General features: G+C 40.4%; 1 protein-coding gene across 2 annotated transcripts in view; it reads right to left on the reverse strand.

Annotated features, from left to right (window-relative positions):
• LOC133536914 (potassium/sodium hyperpolarization-activated cyclic nucleotide-gated channel 4-like) overlaps window positions 1–17,088 on the reverse strand; it is a 308,924-nt gene that overhangs the window by 255,473 nt on the left and 36,363 nt on the right. Inside the window, exon 1 of one of the 2 annotated variants that reach the window (XM_061877628.1) lies at window positions 1,416–1,546. The exons of the other annotated variant lie outside the window; for it this stretch is intronic. The gene's annotated coding sequence lies outside the window, so the exon portion shown is untranslated. Of the gene's footprint in view, window positions 1–1,415; window positions 1,547–17,088 lie in introns of those variants that run through there. 2 annotated transcript variants of the gene reach the window in all.

Here is a 17,088-nt window from a genome sequence, read left to right on the forward strand (position 1 = left end):
AAAAGAACCCAGAGATGTAGGGGTGCTTTATTTTTTGTTTTACTTTTGTAGATGTTAAATTTGCAGATGATTACTGCAATAAATATTTCAAAAAGATTAGTTGCTCTTCCTTTTTGCTTTTACCAATAGCAGTTTAGAAGTCTGGAGTAAAAAAGTGCACAAGTAGGTCAAAAGCATTAGTTAATTTCAGGTGGTTAATCAAACATCCATACAACATATTCTGACATGATTTCATAGTTTAAAGCACTATTCATGTATTTTTTATGATAAATAAGTGCTAAAAATGTTTTTGATCGCGCGCTTTGCACGCTCACATGAATTATTTGTGCCCCAGGTGTGCCCCAGTACAGTATTAGGTCTAGTGACACCGCTGGTTGGATTATTAGGGTAGGATATTGAATAGGGGTGAATTATTATTGTTCATTTTTTTCCGTATTGGCCCTCTGAATAGGGGTCGTCACTCAGCATAAAATGAATTACTCGCTGTGCACTTTTTGCTTGTTTTATGTGGTACTATAGCAGCAACAGTTGCAGTAGCAGTAGCAATAGCAGCAGTATCAGTAGCAGCATCAGCAGGTAATAACCTAAAAGTAAACATGAACACAACAAAACAATGTATCTATTTTTGAATCCATCCATCCATCCATCCATTTTCTACCGCTTATTCCCTTTCGGGGTCGCGGGGGGCGCTGGCGCCTATCTCAGCTACAATCGGGCGGAAGGCGGGGTACACCCTGGACAAGTCGCCACCTCATCGCAGGGCCATATTGAATCCTCATAATGTAAATAGACATGAATTAATCAACTGAACCATATTGTTGTCAACCATGATATGACATATTAATCACTGTGATTTTATCCTAACTTATTAATTTCAGCATTACATTTCATTATCATCATTAATTTATGTCATATAATGTTTTAAATGTGATCAGAATCATTTATAATGTCGCCGTGATTCATGGACAAGAATACTAAAAAGAACATAAACAAAGTCGCTCTGTTTAAGCCACACATTACACGTTTAAACTGAACTACATTAGAGAACTACAAATCCCGTCAGCCAAACCAGGAAGTAAAGTGCCGGTATTTTCGAACTCAAGCCTAGAATAAACCTACGATCACTCAAATTCATCCGGACACACACAACGTGACAACACTCTAATACAACATATTTCAATCCGCACATTACTGTGGTTGTACCCTTTAACTTATTAATTTTGCTGATGTCGTTCAAAAGCTAAAACAGTGCGTGTTTGCTCTGGCTGTCAAACAGCCAGCCAGCCGCAGAACAAGCGCCGCGGACTTAGCGAACACACAACAAACAAAAAAGAAAAGAAGCGAGCAAACATGGATTTTAAACAATAGTTCAGCTGATCTAATCAAGAAAAGCGGACATAATAAAATGATCTTACCAGTGGGGTATGCCGGTGACGAAGCACGCTGTATTTTACCAAACGAACAATGACGCCATTTTTAAAAGCTACCCAAGTAGTCACCTGACAGTGGTAGCCACGCCCATCTTAAAACTCCCAAGCAATCCCTCCATCCATCCATTTCCTACCGCTTATTCCCTTTTGGGGTCGCGGGGGGCGCTGGCGCCTATCTCAGCTACAATCGGGCGGAAGGCTGGGTACACCCTGGACAAGTCGCCACCTCATCGCAGGGCCAACACAGATAGACAGACAACATTCACACTCACATTCACACACTAGGGCCAATTTAGTGTTGCCAATCAACCTATCCCCAGGTGCATGTCTTTGGAAGTGGGAGGAAGCCGGAGTACCTGGAGGGAACCCACGCATTCACGGGGAGGACATGCAAACTCCACACAGAAAGATCCCGTGCCTGGATTTTGAACCCACGACTGCAGGAACTGTGAGGCGGATGCACTAACCCCTCTGCCACCGTGAAGCCCACTCCCAAGCAAGCCCGCCATAAATACATATACACATAACAAATCCAACAATTATTACAAGTTAGAGTTCAACATGGTAACAGCTCTGGAAAAGAAACTACAACTATCCACTGCTATTTGGTGATGTTGCTAATGCTTTGATGTGTTTGAATGACACTTGTGGTTATTGGGATCATCAGAGACATAGGAAAATCAACTGTTCTAGGAAGTCAGTAAGTAAATTGTATTCATAAAGCGCTTTTCATGGATAAAAATCAAAAAGCGCTGTACAAAACATAGGTGAAGTAAAACAACAATTATTTTAATACAACAGGGGCAACATCATAAAAAGGATACAAAGTGGATTAAAATGATAGTGCATCAACTAAAAGCTTTACTAAAAAGATAGGTTTTCAAATGTTTCTTAAAAGAGTCAACACAGGAGGGTCTGGGGCAAGTTGAATTGAATTACTGAATTATATTTCATATAGCACTTTTTCTCTACTGACTCAAAGCGCTTTACATAGTGATACCCAATATCTAATTTTTACATTTAAACCAGTGTGGGTGGCACTGGGAGCAGGTGGGTAAAGTGTCTTGCCCAAGGACACAACGGCAATGACTAGGATGGCTGAAGCAGGTATCGAACCTGCAACCCTCAAGTTGCTGGCCCGGCCGCTCTACCAACCGAGCTATACCGCCCGGTTGTTCCAGAGTCTGGGAACTATAGCCTGGACTGCCAGGTCTCCACGGGTTTTAAAACAAGTTTTTGGGATCTTTAGAAGACCCTTGCCCGATGACCGGAGGCTGAAGAGTAGGGGCATAGTAAGTCAGTGATGTACTGAGGGGGCCACGCCATGCAATGCACAGAATGTCAGGACTAAAATTGTAAACTCAATGCGGAATTTAACTGGAAGCCAATGAAGACTGGATAAAATGGGGGTGATATGAGCTGTTCTGGGTGCACCGGTAAAAAGTCTGGCAGCTGCATTTTGTACCGTCTGAAGTGTCTTTAGCGTTGACTAGTTGAAGAGCGTGAAAAGAGAATTGCAATAGTCAATGCGAGACGAAATGAACGTGTGAATGATCATTTCGAGATCCAATTTTGAAAATGTTTTTAACTTTAGAATATTTCTGAGATGATAAAAACAGTTTTTGGGTCAGTTGACGACGGTGACCCTCCAAAGACATGGACTGATCAAACACAACCCCAAGGTTTCTGAGGCTACTTTTACCAGATGCAGCCAGAGCACAAAGGGAGTTCTTGATCAGGGGGATCTTTTTATCAGGAGCAATTATCAGAGTTTTCATTTTGTTAGAATTTATCTGGAGGAAATTTGAGGACAACTAGGGGGTTTCTGCTTACCGGTTCTCTCAAACAGCCGATATGTGTTAGCGTAATGTCACGTAATGAAAGTGTCTTCTATGAAAACATTCTGACACCTATTTTATCATACCACCGGCTTATTATTGCTCACCAGGTAGAATGCCAGGCTCTGTTGGATTGGTGGAATGGAGCCCAAAGTCACCAAAACTTAAACTGGATTGGTGAAATTAAGCCATGTGACTGCTCGGCTCAGTTTGATTTGTTAGGGGGGGAAATTGTGCCCCCTTTCGCAGAATAAAAACCTGTATTACTAATGATGACATGAGGTCCAGGCTTGAGGAGAGACGGAGTGGAGTAGAAGTTTCATTTCCAATTCTTGGGTTTTGTTTCCTGCTGGCAAGGCTCGGCAAACTGAAGACACAAAAAGCCTGAAAAGCCAGGGAGCCATTAGAGAGACCGCTTAAACCGCTTTATAGCTTGTTCGCTCTCTCTCAAGGCCTGGTATCTCTGCTGTTTGTACTTACTCCTGTTTTGTAGAATAAATTGTTAAACTTCAGTTCTAGTCACCCCTCTTCATTTTAGACAGCCTTAGAGTAAAAAGGATCTGGGAGGACTCTGCCCTCCTAAAAGGGGGACTCCTTATAAATTGGTGGAATGGAGTCAAACATCCATAAAGCTTATATTGGATTGATGAAACAGAGTCATGGGACAGTGCCTGTCAGAAGAAGGCTCACTGAAAGATGAATAATACAGGGGTGTAGAACTCATTTTAGATGGGGGGCCACATGGACAAAAATCTACTCCCAAATGGGCCGGACTGGTAAAATCACGGCACAATAACTTGAAAATAAAGACAACTTCAGATTGTATTTTTTGTTTAAAAATACAAGCACATTCTGCAAATGTAAAAATCATATATATATATATATATATATATATATATATATATATATATATATATATATATATATATATATATAAAATCTTTTGTTACACTTACATGTTGCGGTTAATAGTATTGTACCTTTTATTTGTCATAATTTATACTTTCTGAATAAACTATGTGATAATGTTCATCAGTCAACTCATTGGTGTTAATTTTCAATTCATCAAGATAAAAAGAATTATAAAAAAAATCAAATTACAGGATGTTATTTAAGTAGTTTGATCATTTTCCTTGATTGGTGCACTAACATCATGTGACTTGTTTGTTTTTACATATGTAGCATCATCTACAATGATACAAATAATTGGTATTGTGACATCTAGTGGACACATTTAGAACAGCAGTTTCTTTTATTCAAGAATTTCGGCTCATTGTATACTTAGGAACTTCATCCCGCGGGGCAGAAAAAAAAACTGTTTGCCTTACGTTTGACACCCCTGGAATAATCTTTGCAAATCTTAATAGATTATAAATAATTGCGATATAAATAAATGTAACAATCAGAATGACACTTAATGTAGAGGAGTAAAAGTACTGTTTCTTATTCACAAAAATACTCAAATAAAAGGTAAAAAGTATGTTACATTAAAACTGCTCAAACAAGTAAAATGTTTTCAAAAAGTTAATTAAGTAAATGTAACACGTAATGACCCACCTGTGGTGTGACGTACTGCCTCTGCACTTGGAAAATTGCGGGTCAATAATGTTCTGTGTCAAAAAAAGGCAAACATTTGCCATTGTACACAATATTTTGCAAATGTTCACTTTGCATGTAAAGTAAAGAGGAAAACGTAGGTTTTCTGAATTTGAAAATTGTTGGGCCAACTCAATTACCCAATTTCTGTGTTGGTGTCCTGCAGGAAAGCAACAAGCTAGTAAGGCTGAACAAAGTTTTAAAAGAAATGTTACCTTCAAAAGGTGCAAAACAGGTTCCTACCCAATTGAGGCTACAACAGGCTAACACACAAATGAAATGACAATACCTCAGGTACTAAATCAAAAAACTAAGCTATAAGGTTTATAAGACATGTTTATCAATACCTAAAGTTTGAATCGCAGGTGTCTCAAGGCCCGGGGGCCGAATCTGGCCCACCACATTATTTTATATGGCCCGCATTAAGAAAATGCTTAATCTTTTCTTACTAAATATTTTTGTTCTTTCCCTTTTGACATTAGAAATCATGTACCGCATGCAATTGCATATCTTTATAATTCAATATTATCAAAATATTATAATATAATATATTCCCAAAATATTTTTTGTTGAAATAAAGATAAATACTGTACTTAAATATCTGTTGGACTTATCATTTCAAAACAAATTATCAATCAACTTGTAGACCGTAAATTTGATAATGGATTTTACGGTTAAATTCCGCTGACTGAGTTTTTTACAGTAAAGTCAACTTTTGTACTGTTTTTTTTCCATATACAGTAAGAAACTAAAACAGTAAAAAAGAAACAAAAAAAAAACATCAGAACTACAAGATTTTAAGGTAAAAAAAACAAAAACAAAACTAGCAGCTCTAATTGTTTCTCCATTCCATTCCAGTTATTCCTGTCATGATGGGGGGGGTCGCAGCTTGCTGCGGCGTCGTTCTCCCAGGAAGGCAGACTGACTACTCGGGACATGGCGTTTAGGGAAAAACATGATTCAAATTTAACTAAAAAAAAAGATACAAACAAAAAGCGCTCACAGCGGAGGCACAACTTGGGCTAAGGAACAAAACTCAATCAATCATCCATCCATTTTCTACCGCTTATTCCCTTGTGGGGTCGCAGGGGGCGCTGGCGCCTATCTCAGCTACAATCAATCAATCAATGTTTATTTATATAGTCCTAAATCACAAGTGTCTCAAAGGGCTGCACAAACCACTATGACATCCTCGGAAGAACCAACATAAGGGCAAGGAGAACGTTGGTGACAATGATGTCTATGAGAACCTTGGAGAGGACCACATATGTGGGCAATCCCCCCCCCCTCTAGGGGACCGAAAGCAATGGATGTCCAGCGGGTCTAACATGATACTGTGAAAGTTCAATCCATAGTGGATCCAACACAGCCGCGAGAGTCCAGTTGAAAGCGGATTCAAAACTAACGCATAAACAGACTATGAACATAAATCAAACAAAACTTACTTGGCATGGCATGAAGCACAAAACTATGGCAAGGCATGAAACAAGTCAGCACAGAGCAAGAATATAACACAATGACGCCAGGGCGACTGACTGGCAAAGACGAGCTTAAATACTGCCTCTGGATAGTGCTCGGGAAGCAGGTGAGCGGGTGAGCACTAATCAGAGACAGGTGGACACAATTTGCAACCATGGCAACAAAACAAGGGAGTGAAAAAAAAACAAGAACTTAATAATAATAATTTAGATTTATATCGCGCTTTTCTAAACACTCAAAGCGCTCACAGAGAAGTGGGACTCAACATTAATTCACACCTGGTGGTGGTAAGCTACATCAGTAGCCACAGCTGCTCTGGGGTAGACTGACGGAAGCGTGGCTGCCAGTTTGCGCCTACGGCCCCCCCGACCACCACCTGTCATTCATTCACCAGTGTGAGCGGCACCGGGGGCAAAGGGTGAAGTGTCCTGCCCAAGGACACAACAGCAGCAATTTTTTGGATGTCAATAGGAGGGAAGCGAACCTGCAACCCTCAGGTTTCTGGCCGGCAGCTCTACCCACTATGCCAGGGGTTCTAAACCTTTTTTTCAGTGATGTACCCCCTGTGAACATTTTTTTAATTCAAGTACCCCCTAATCAGGGCAAAGCACTTTTGGTTGAAAAAAAGAGATAAAGAAGTAAAATAGAGCACTATGTTATCAATTTCTGATTTATTAAATTGTATAACAGTGCAAAATATTGCTCATTTGTAGTGGTCTTTCTTGAAGTAGTTGGGAAAAAAAAACAACTAAAAACTTGTTGAAAAATAAACATGTGATTTCTACACATAGAAGCAATCATCAACTTAAAGTGCCCTCTTTGGAGATTGTAATAGAGATCCATCTGGATTCATGAACTTAATTCTAAACATTTCTCCACAAAAAAAGAAATCTTTAACATCAATATTTATGGAACATGTCCACAAAAAAATCTAGCTGTCAACACTGAATTTTGCATTGTTGCATTTATTTTCACAGTTCATGAACTTACATTCATATTTTGTTGTGAAGTGAATCATATTTATATAGCGCCTTTCTCGAGTGACTCAAAGCGCTTTACATAGTGAAACCCAATATCTAAGTTACATATAAACCAGTGTGGGTGGCACTGGGAGCAGGCGGGTAAAGTGTCTTGCCCAAGGACACAACGGCATTGACTAGGATGGCGGAAGCGGGAATCGAACCTGCAACCCTCAAGTTGCTGACACGGCCACTCTACCAACCGAGCTATGCCGTCCCATAGCTTGTTGAAGTATTATTCAATAAATATATTTATAAAGGAGTTTTGAATTGTTGCTATTTTTAGAATGTTTTAAAAAAAAAATCTCACGTACCCCTTGTCATACCTTCAAGTACCCCCAGGGTCCAAAGGTCAAACAGCACATGGCCAAACAAAAACATGATCAACAAACATGACAATTCCATCTTTGATCCATCCATCCATCCATTTTCTACCACTTGTATAGGCTGTAAAAATCCACTGCTTTTATTGTAAAATTCTGGTAACTGAGCTGCCAGTTTTTAAAGTTTTTTTTTTTTTTGTTCAGCTATTGTAAAAAAATATATTATATACACATATTGGTAAAAACGGCCATCTGAGGGCAACCATAACTGTGATGTGGCCTTCAATGAAAAGCAGTTTGACACCCCTGGTCTAAATTGACTGAATTGCCATTATCCATATAAAGTAGAGGCAGGCTCGTGAGATAAACTGATGCCCTGGTACTGAGTGTCATGGCAGGGCTGCAGCAGACATGCGAAAGACACAAGGCCGTCCAGCCGGTGCCATCAGCATGCACTTATCCCACAAGCATGTGCCAGTATCTGCTCTCCAGCTTTGTGGCCTGTCACGCTGCCAGTAATTGTGCCTGTGTTTTATCACAATGCCTTGTTATCTCCAGGAAGGTCCTGGGAGTTAAGTCAAAAGGTTCACTGTCAGCAAGCGATGAGTGTGGCAGAGGAAGCACCGGCCAGCGCTTGAAAAAGACAACCTGCCCCCCCCCCGGCTGCCCCCGTCCCACGACCATCACCTCAGCACGGCACAATCAGCCGGGAGAGAGGCGCGGGAACAACGCCGGGCTGAGATAATGTAGTGTCTATAATAGCAGGAGCCGATCACACTGTACACCGTCACCTTGTGCTCTTTTTCTGAGCCTTACCACACCACGCTATTATCTTCAGCACGCCAGGCGCCGCAATCGGCAAATGAAGCGTCCACAATGAAAGGCTTTCTTATCCATCTACAAAATGGTTATGTAAGGCCAAAAGGGTGTGCGAAGGAGTCGGTGGATGAAAAAAATGAGGGTGGAGAAATCACCTCACTGTCACCTATCAATGACAACAAACAAAGGAGCAAAACTAGTAAAATGTGGTCAGATTTTCTTGGTTTGTTTGGGAACCTATAGAACTGGGGTCCCCAAACTTTTTGACCCGGGGGCCACATTGGGTTAAAATAAAAAAAAAATATATATAGCGCTTTTCTACCTTCAAGGTACTCAAAGCGCTTTGACACTACTTCCACATTTACCCGTTCACACACTGATGGAGGGAGCTGCCATGCAAAGCACTAACCAGCACCCATCAGGAGCAAGGGTGAAGTGTCTTGCTCAGGACACAACGGACGTGACGAGGTTGGTACTAGGTGGGGATTGAACCAGGGACCCTCGGGTTGCGCACAGCCACTCTTCCACTGCGCCACGCTGTCTCTCTCTATATATATATATATATATATATATATATATATATATATATCACGTCATTGATTGAAAAATGCTTTTTTAGACAATGTGATTTGACTAAGCAGCTAGGAGACTCTGAGAGTAACAAGCAACAAGCGGTAGAAAATGGATTAGAAAGGACGGATTAAAAAAATAATAAGAAATAAAAAAAAATATATATTTTTTTTTATTTATTTATTTTTTTTACTTGGGACTTACCACGGGCAAGATCTGGCCCGCAGGCTTTAGTTTGGGGACCACCGCTATAGTATGATAAAACACACACATATCTCTGAATTAGGGCTGGGTGGTATACTGTATTATAGTAAATACCGGTATATTTTAGAAAAGAGTATATATTTTAGGTCTGACCTGGGCAAATTTAGGCCTAGGGGCCACATGCAGCCCATTAAACTTTTCAATGTGGCCCGCCGGACATTCCCAAATATTTTTTTAGATCTTTTAGATGGAAAGTGTAGCTGCCATTATGACATGCTGTGATGTTTTCAAATGACTGTAAGTCTTCAACAATATCAAATATTTCAATGGTTGGAATCTGCACTTTTGCATGATATACTAGTTACTATGGTAACTTAACTAGTTACTAAGGTAATCTAATTAGTTACTATGGTCATCTAATTAGTTAATATGTTAATAATCTAAGTCACAGCAACTCAGACAAGGCACCGAGCAGTGTGGGTGGGGAACGTTTCCACAGAGTGTTTCCAGAGCGGCCAGCCTGAAATGCGGGTGTCAGGGACAGACGCGAAAGGAGATTTTTACAACAAACTTTTGAAGCTTAGTGATGTATCAGATGAATCAGATTGTAGGAGGGGGTTTTTTTTCCCCCTTTGTGTTCATATTTCGCTGTTTGTTGCATTTTTATTGTGTTTTGCTTAATTGTAAGATATGTCAATCAAGAGGGGGATTGAAGTTCATATGTTGTCAATATTCAGTGTTTTATCCTTCATAGTTAATATCGTAAATCCCACATTCTTTATTTTCATCTACATTCTGGGTGTCTCATTCAGTAAAAAATAATGTTTAATTCCGTTCAGTCTTTCAAGGCGGTCTGTCATAATGTTTTTAGCTTACAATAAGACATTATTGTGAGGTTTTGTACTAGTGTTCCTAAAAATCAGATATACAGGCCCCCAGACACATTTTTTTCTCAAAATAATTGCCCAGGCCTGTTTTAGATATTACCACCATACCGGTATATTTTCATGTGCCTTTGTTATGGCCATTTGCGCTTCTCTGGGCCTGATGGGCAGAGCACAGGCTAACCTCCGCCCTTTGTGTGTTTACGGAATCTTGAGCGCTTCAAACTTTTTTCCTTTTTAAATATGGTAGCGACTTCTGCACTCTCAAGTGAGGCAATGCTTTGGTCAGCGACTGCATTTGGCTATAGAGACTTCAGACTGTACAAAATGCGGCTGCCAGACTTTTGACCGGTGCACCCAGAACAGCCCATATCACCCCCTTCTATCCAGTCTTCATTGGCTTTCCGTTAAATTCCGTATTGAGTTTAATATTTTAGTCCCGACATTTCGTGTGTTGCATGGTGGAGCCCCTCAGTACATCATTGACTTGTTATGCCCCTACTCTTCAGGGTGCAGCCCTGCGGTCTTCAGGCCAGGGTCTTCAAAAGATCTCGAAAACTCATTTTAAAACCCGTGGAGACCTGGCATTCCAGGCTATAGCTCCCAGACTCTGGAACAGTCCCTTCTTGATTTTGACTGTTGTTGAAACTTTCAAGAAACATTTGAAAACTTCTCTTTTTTGCAAAGCTTTCAGTTAATACACCTTTTATTTATCCTTTTTAATCCACTTTGTATTCTATCTCACCCCGGACATAATTTTTTTGAACTGCTGCCCTCGGGCAGGAGATACAGGACAATAAAATGCCGGACAAACAGTTTTGAGAACACTTTTTACCCGAGAGCACTAGTGTTGCTGAACACAAGACAAGAATGACTGTGCATGTGAGCTGTGTGCTTGGTATTTTAATGTATTGTTATCTATTGATCTATGTTCTTATGTTTTTATGTGTTATTATGAATTTGCACTAAATTAGTTTCACTTACAATTGTAATTGTGCAATGTACAATGACACCAAAGATATATTCGATTCTATTCTATTTTTAGGATGTTGCACCTTTTGTTTTAATTCAATTGTTGTTTTACTTCACCTATGTTTTGTACAGCGCTATGTGATTTTATCTGTGAAAAGCACTATATAAATAAAAGGTACTTACTTACTTACTTACTTACTTGGTGAGTAACTGCATGAGCTTAATTTAAACATACACCAATTTGCTTGAGAACATATATATTTCCTTGTAGAAACGTTATTACTAATCTCATTTGTTTATGTTGTTAACTTCTGTTAGCGACATAGCACAGAATTAACAATAGCTCCTCTCTACTGTCAAATATTTAGCTATAACTCAGCTTGAATGTGCGGCCTAAACTACGGCTCGGTGGATGGAAAGTAGTTTTGAACTTAACAGCCAACGGTCTTTACCACACTGATCAAGTAGAAACTCCATCTACCCCAGCATTAATGAACAAAATTTACGAAACTACTTTGACGTAGTAACGGCTAACTAATTAATAAAAAAATGAAAAATAAAAAAATAACACATTACATCACTAAGTACAACAAAAATAATTTGAGTACTCTCAACACTGGTCATCGAGCTGTAAAACACTTAGGCAACATTCAGTACTTTGACGCTGTATCAATCCGTTGTGGTGAAGAAGGAGCTGAGCCGGAAGGCAAAGCTCTCAATTTACTGATCGATCTACTTTTCCATTATCAGCTTTGGGTTATGACCGAAAGGACAAGATCACGGGTACAAGCGCCCGAAAGGAGCTTAGTCCGCCGGGTGGCGGGACTCTCCCTTAGATATAGGGTGAGAAGCTCTGTCATTCGAGAGGAGCTCAAAGTAAAGCTGCTGCTCCTCCACATCGAGAGGAGCCAGATGAGGCGGTTCGGGCATCTGGTCAGGAGGCCACCCGAAAGCCTCCCCAGGGAGGTGTTTCGGAAGGAGACAATGGGGAACACCTAGGACACGTCGGGCAGACTATGTCTCCCGGCTGGCTTGGGAGCGCCTCAGGATCCCCCGGGAGGAGCTGGACGAAGTGGCTGGTAGGAGGGAAGTCTGGGCTTCCCTGCTTAGGTTGCTGCCCCCACGACCCAACCTCGGATAAGCGGAAGAAGATGGATGAATGGATGGATACTGGTCAAAAAACCGTATTCGCCATTCGGAGTAATAATACCGGGGTATCAGTTTTGGGCCATATCACTGAGCTCAACTCTGAACCATACAAGTCAATTAACATGGGACAATATATGAAAAATAATCAAATAGAGATGATACTCGGCCTCCAATTAAAAATGTAATTCCTCCTTATATTGTAGGGTTCTAACCAAAACATGAAGAACATGTCAAAGTTACACAACATGCACAACAAAAATGAAGAAGCGTTTATAAGTTTTAAAAGCCTTTTCCCCTCCAAGTTGCAGTTTTGTATCAATCAATCAATCAATCAAAGTGTATTTATACAGCCCTTAATCACAATTGTCTCAAAGGGCTGCTCAAGCCACAACAATATCCTCGACTCAAATCCCACATCAGAGCAAGAAAAGACTCAACCCAATGGGATGACAATGAGAAACCTTGGAGGGGACCGCAGATGTGGGGACCCCCCACCCCCTCGGCGACTGGTGCAATGGACGTTGAGTGCCATCCATCCATCCATTTCTACCGCTTGTCCCTTTTGGCGTCGCGGTGGGTGCTGGAGCCTATCTCAGCTGCATTCGGGCGGAAGGCGGAGTACACCCTGGACAAGACCCCTCCTCATCACAGGGCCAACGCAGATAGACAGACAACATTCACACTCACATTCACACACTAGGGCCAATTTAGTGTTGCCAATCAACCTATCCCCAGGTGCATGTCTTTGGAGGTGGGAGGAAGCCGGAGTACCCGGAGGGAACCCACGCAGTCACGAGGAGAACATGCAAACTCCACACAGAAAGATCCCGAGCCCTGGATTGAACTCAGGACTACTCAGGACCTTCATATTGTGAGGCACATGCAGTAACCCCTGTTCCACCGTGCTGCCCTGGACGTCGAGTGGATCTAGTTAATAGTGTGTATAGTATGAATGGCACCGGTACAGAATAGCCCCTTTCAGACTGCCTGTAAAAGATGCTGTTTTTTGCCTGTTTTACCATGTCGGTGTTCAATACAAATGGCAATGGCTCAGAACGGGACAATGAAGGCATCCTGCTATAAGTGCCATCTTTAATTAGGGTTTTTTCCTTTTTCCCCATTATGAAATTGTTCGATTGTTACATGCTGGGTAGAAAAGGACAAACTACCTACAGGCTGTTTTGCTTTAGTGTGGGGATTGAAAAGCAAGCCCTAATAAGCGGCGACCCATTCAAAAACAAGACACACAAACTTTGCAAGCGACTTTAGAAGAAAAAAAAAAACAGCCCAAGGTCGACTCGGTAACACTGCAGCCCTTTTAGGAGCTAAGAACTCAGGTGATACTGATAACTCACATGGACACGTTTCTAGAAATAACTTTGGTCTCGTGGTGAGAGCAACCTGCCAAGGCATCGAAATTCAACTTATCATTAAATTTTTTTTTTCCTATGTCCAATTTTGCGTGGGTTCCCTCCGGCTACCCCGGTTTCCTCCCACATCCAAAGACATGCACCTGGGGATAGTTTGATTGGCAACACTAAATTGGTCCTAGTGCGTGAATGTGAGTGTGAATGTTGTCTGTCTATCTGTGTTGGCCCTGCGATGAGGTGGCGACTTGTCCAGGGTGTACCCCGCATCCCGCCCGATTACAGCTGAGATAGGTTCCTAAAAGGGACAAGCTATAGAAAATGGATGGATGGATGGACGGCATTTCTGCTCTCTATTCGTTCCTGTGACCAAATCAAAAAGTAGTGCCTAAAGGGGAACTGCACTTTTATTCGAATTTGTTTTTGCCTATCTTTCACAATCTCTATGTAGGACAAAAAAACATGTCTCTTTTTTTAATGCATTCTAAGTTGTAAATAAATGTTGGCAAAAATCCGCTAGCACTAGAGTCAATGGGGGTTCCATGTATAGTGCACTCTAAAAAAAAACCATCTAAAACCCCACCATCATCGTTTTATATACATATATGTAATGTAGTGACAGGCACATTCATAGAAACATGTAATATTTATGTATTTTGCTCATTTTAAGCAAAGAGCGGAGCGTTAATTCCGGGCGTTTGCATTTCCCTTCAACAACAACAACAACGTTACTAATTATGACATAGCTAATTAGAGACAGCAAAAACTACTTCAGGACAAATGAACCAGAACCTTATATTTTTGAGCCTGAATATAAGGAGGATGAGCAAAAAGTTTAAAAGCTCTGTCCTAAATACATCCAGCTTTATTGCTAGGTGCTCAACAAGATATACGAACATAATAAAACGATCACTTACTGTATAATATCTGCTCTCACTGGGATGCCGATTGATAGAATGGTCCATTTAAAACAAGAAGTAATAATAATCCACATGAAAGGTTCAAGAAAAAGGTGCCGCAGACAAGCCTCTTTTATTGTCTTTCCCTCCTCTTTTGGGTCCGGGATCAATGTCACAGATGAACAATGTCTCGGTTTATGGCTGCAAACTTATCCAGGTGAGAGGCATGCTTTATAATCTGGCATTAACTTAAACCAAGTTAGAGGCGATCATCATGCAGCAACTCAATATTTCAACATTGTAGCTTCACAAATTAGCTACCTCACTGTGATCACGACACTGCTTAAAGTAGTTTGTCTGCGTTAGCGCTTATAGTAATAATACTGCTAATATTTGGGTTAACATTCAGGTCACAGGATGTAAATAGAGTATTGTTGTCGGTTTTTTGATGCATTTGTAGAGTGATTCAGAGGCAGAATGGATGACTCACATTATCAGCAATATCTACAACGAGCCAATTATCACAAATAACAATTAAAAAAAACAATACATATGTTTTGTTGTCTCTCTTCTGATTTCGAAAAAGAAGGGTTTTGGTCTGGGTTTGGATGGAAAAACTGTAAAACACATGCCAAATGTGATCCTGAAAATCGGCAACACACTCAAGGTCAGAAAGACTGAGCCAGAACCTGTGGAAAAACTGAAAAAAGAAAAGAGCAGACCTGGTGCACCAAAATGAGAGAAAGAAGGTAAGCAAGTAGTATTCTATGTTGTGTCCTCTTCCACTGATGTTTTCCTTATGATGTTTTCAGAAAGGTTAAGAGTATTGTTGCCTGGTTTTGATGCGTTTGGTAGTATGGATTACACATATTATCGGCATTATAAAAATACAATGAGCCAAATATTACAAATTAAAATGAAAAAAAAACAATACATATGTTTTCTTGTCCCTCATAAGGTTTGCAAATGCTGGGAGAAATGTAACCCTTGTGTAATGTTCTCATTGTTGTTACTCAGCCAGCGTTTGTGGGTCTGATGGACCCGTTGCATTTTGTGGCTTTTAATGCCTCACAATCAAACACTTGTATGTTAAAATACTGAAGAGATGTTTACCATATCCCAATAAACATCTGCACAAACAATTTCTCTGCGAGTTTCTGCATCCCACAGGGATTCTTATTTTGTGTTTCTGCACCTGCGGTTGTCAACACTGTCTGCTCTCATTTTCTCGCACTTTGACCCTCTGATGTTATGTGTACCTACACTCTGTCCTCTTTCTGTCTAGGCCTTGTGTGTGTGTGTGTGTGTGTGTGTGTGTGTGTGTGTGTGTGTGTGTGTGTGTGTGTGTGTGTGTGTGTGTGTGTGTGTGTGTGTGTGTGTTACACAGAACATCAATTTCCACAATTCTATTAGCCCCGGGTTCAGTGGACCCGGACATCTTATATGTAATAGAAATGTGCAGGAGGGGTGTATGGTGTGTGGTCATTAAATATGTATTCTGATATATGTTCCTCACAGAAAATGAGCCAAAATCAGTGAGTCTCAGTTTGAAAAATTAATTAATTGTATAATTTTTCTTTTAATAAAAAATGAAAACGGGTCCCACAGTCCCGAACACCACACAAGAGTTAAAAAAGAAGTGTGATTTCTATTTATAGGAAACTTATGTTAATTTGTTATTATTGCTTTAGTTTTGACATCCCATAGTCGACAGTTAGTCGAATCTGCCGTAATTCTGTGGATTTTATTCAAGACCACAGCTAATAAGGATACCACAAATAAACAATGTGTTATATGTAATACTATACAATGGTCAGTAACGTCAAATGGATGTACAGAAGATATACTCAGCTGCTAGAAGAAGTAGAAAAGTGGACAACAACTCAACTCGATGGTAATGTGACTCTCTCGAAGTTAAATAAATAAACGTATAAAACAAAATGAAGAGGTAACATCGCAAACTAATTTGCGATGTTTTTCGTACCACATTAGAAAAGGTTAAAAACATTCAGATAAACAAACACGGTAGTTCAGTGAGGTCCTTGGGTTGCCACCTTAGTAGATTAATAGAGTAACAGGGGGTAGTTTTATAATCAGTTTTTGTCTTTGTTAAGTTACTGTGTACTGTTGACTCTGCTCACACAGGCGCACTTAAAATCCTTAATTTTCTCAAAAATCGACAGTGCGCTTTATAACCCAGTGCGTCTAATGTACGGAATAATTCTGGTTGTGCTTACCGACCTCAAGCAATTTTATTTGGTACATTGTGTAATGATACGTGTGACTAGTAGATGGCAGTCACACATAAGAGATTCATGTAAACTGCAATACGACGCCAGTAAACGACACCAAAACTTTAAATGTTCCATTGAAAATAAAGAACATTACACACGGCACTGAAAAATCGGACAAAATGTCTTAGTATGACTTTGAAGCCACACGGCTTGATGGATTGTTGGCGCATTATGGCTACCGTAGTCAGAGATACAAGTATTACTATGGTGTGTGTATAAGGACCGCAAAATGGCACCTATTAGCA

The sequence above is a fragment of the Nerophis ophidion genome, linkage group LG02 (genome assembly GCF_033978795.1).
Source record: "Nerophis ophidion isolate RoL-2023_Sa linkage group LG02, RoL_Noph_v1.0, whole genome shotgun sequence".
Classification (NCBI taxonomy): Eukaryota; Metazoa; Chordata; class Actinopteri; order Syngnathiformes; family Syngnathidae; genus Nerophis; species Nerophis ophidion.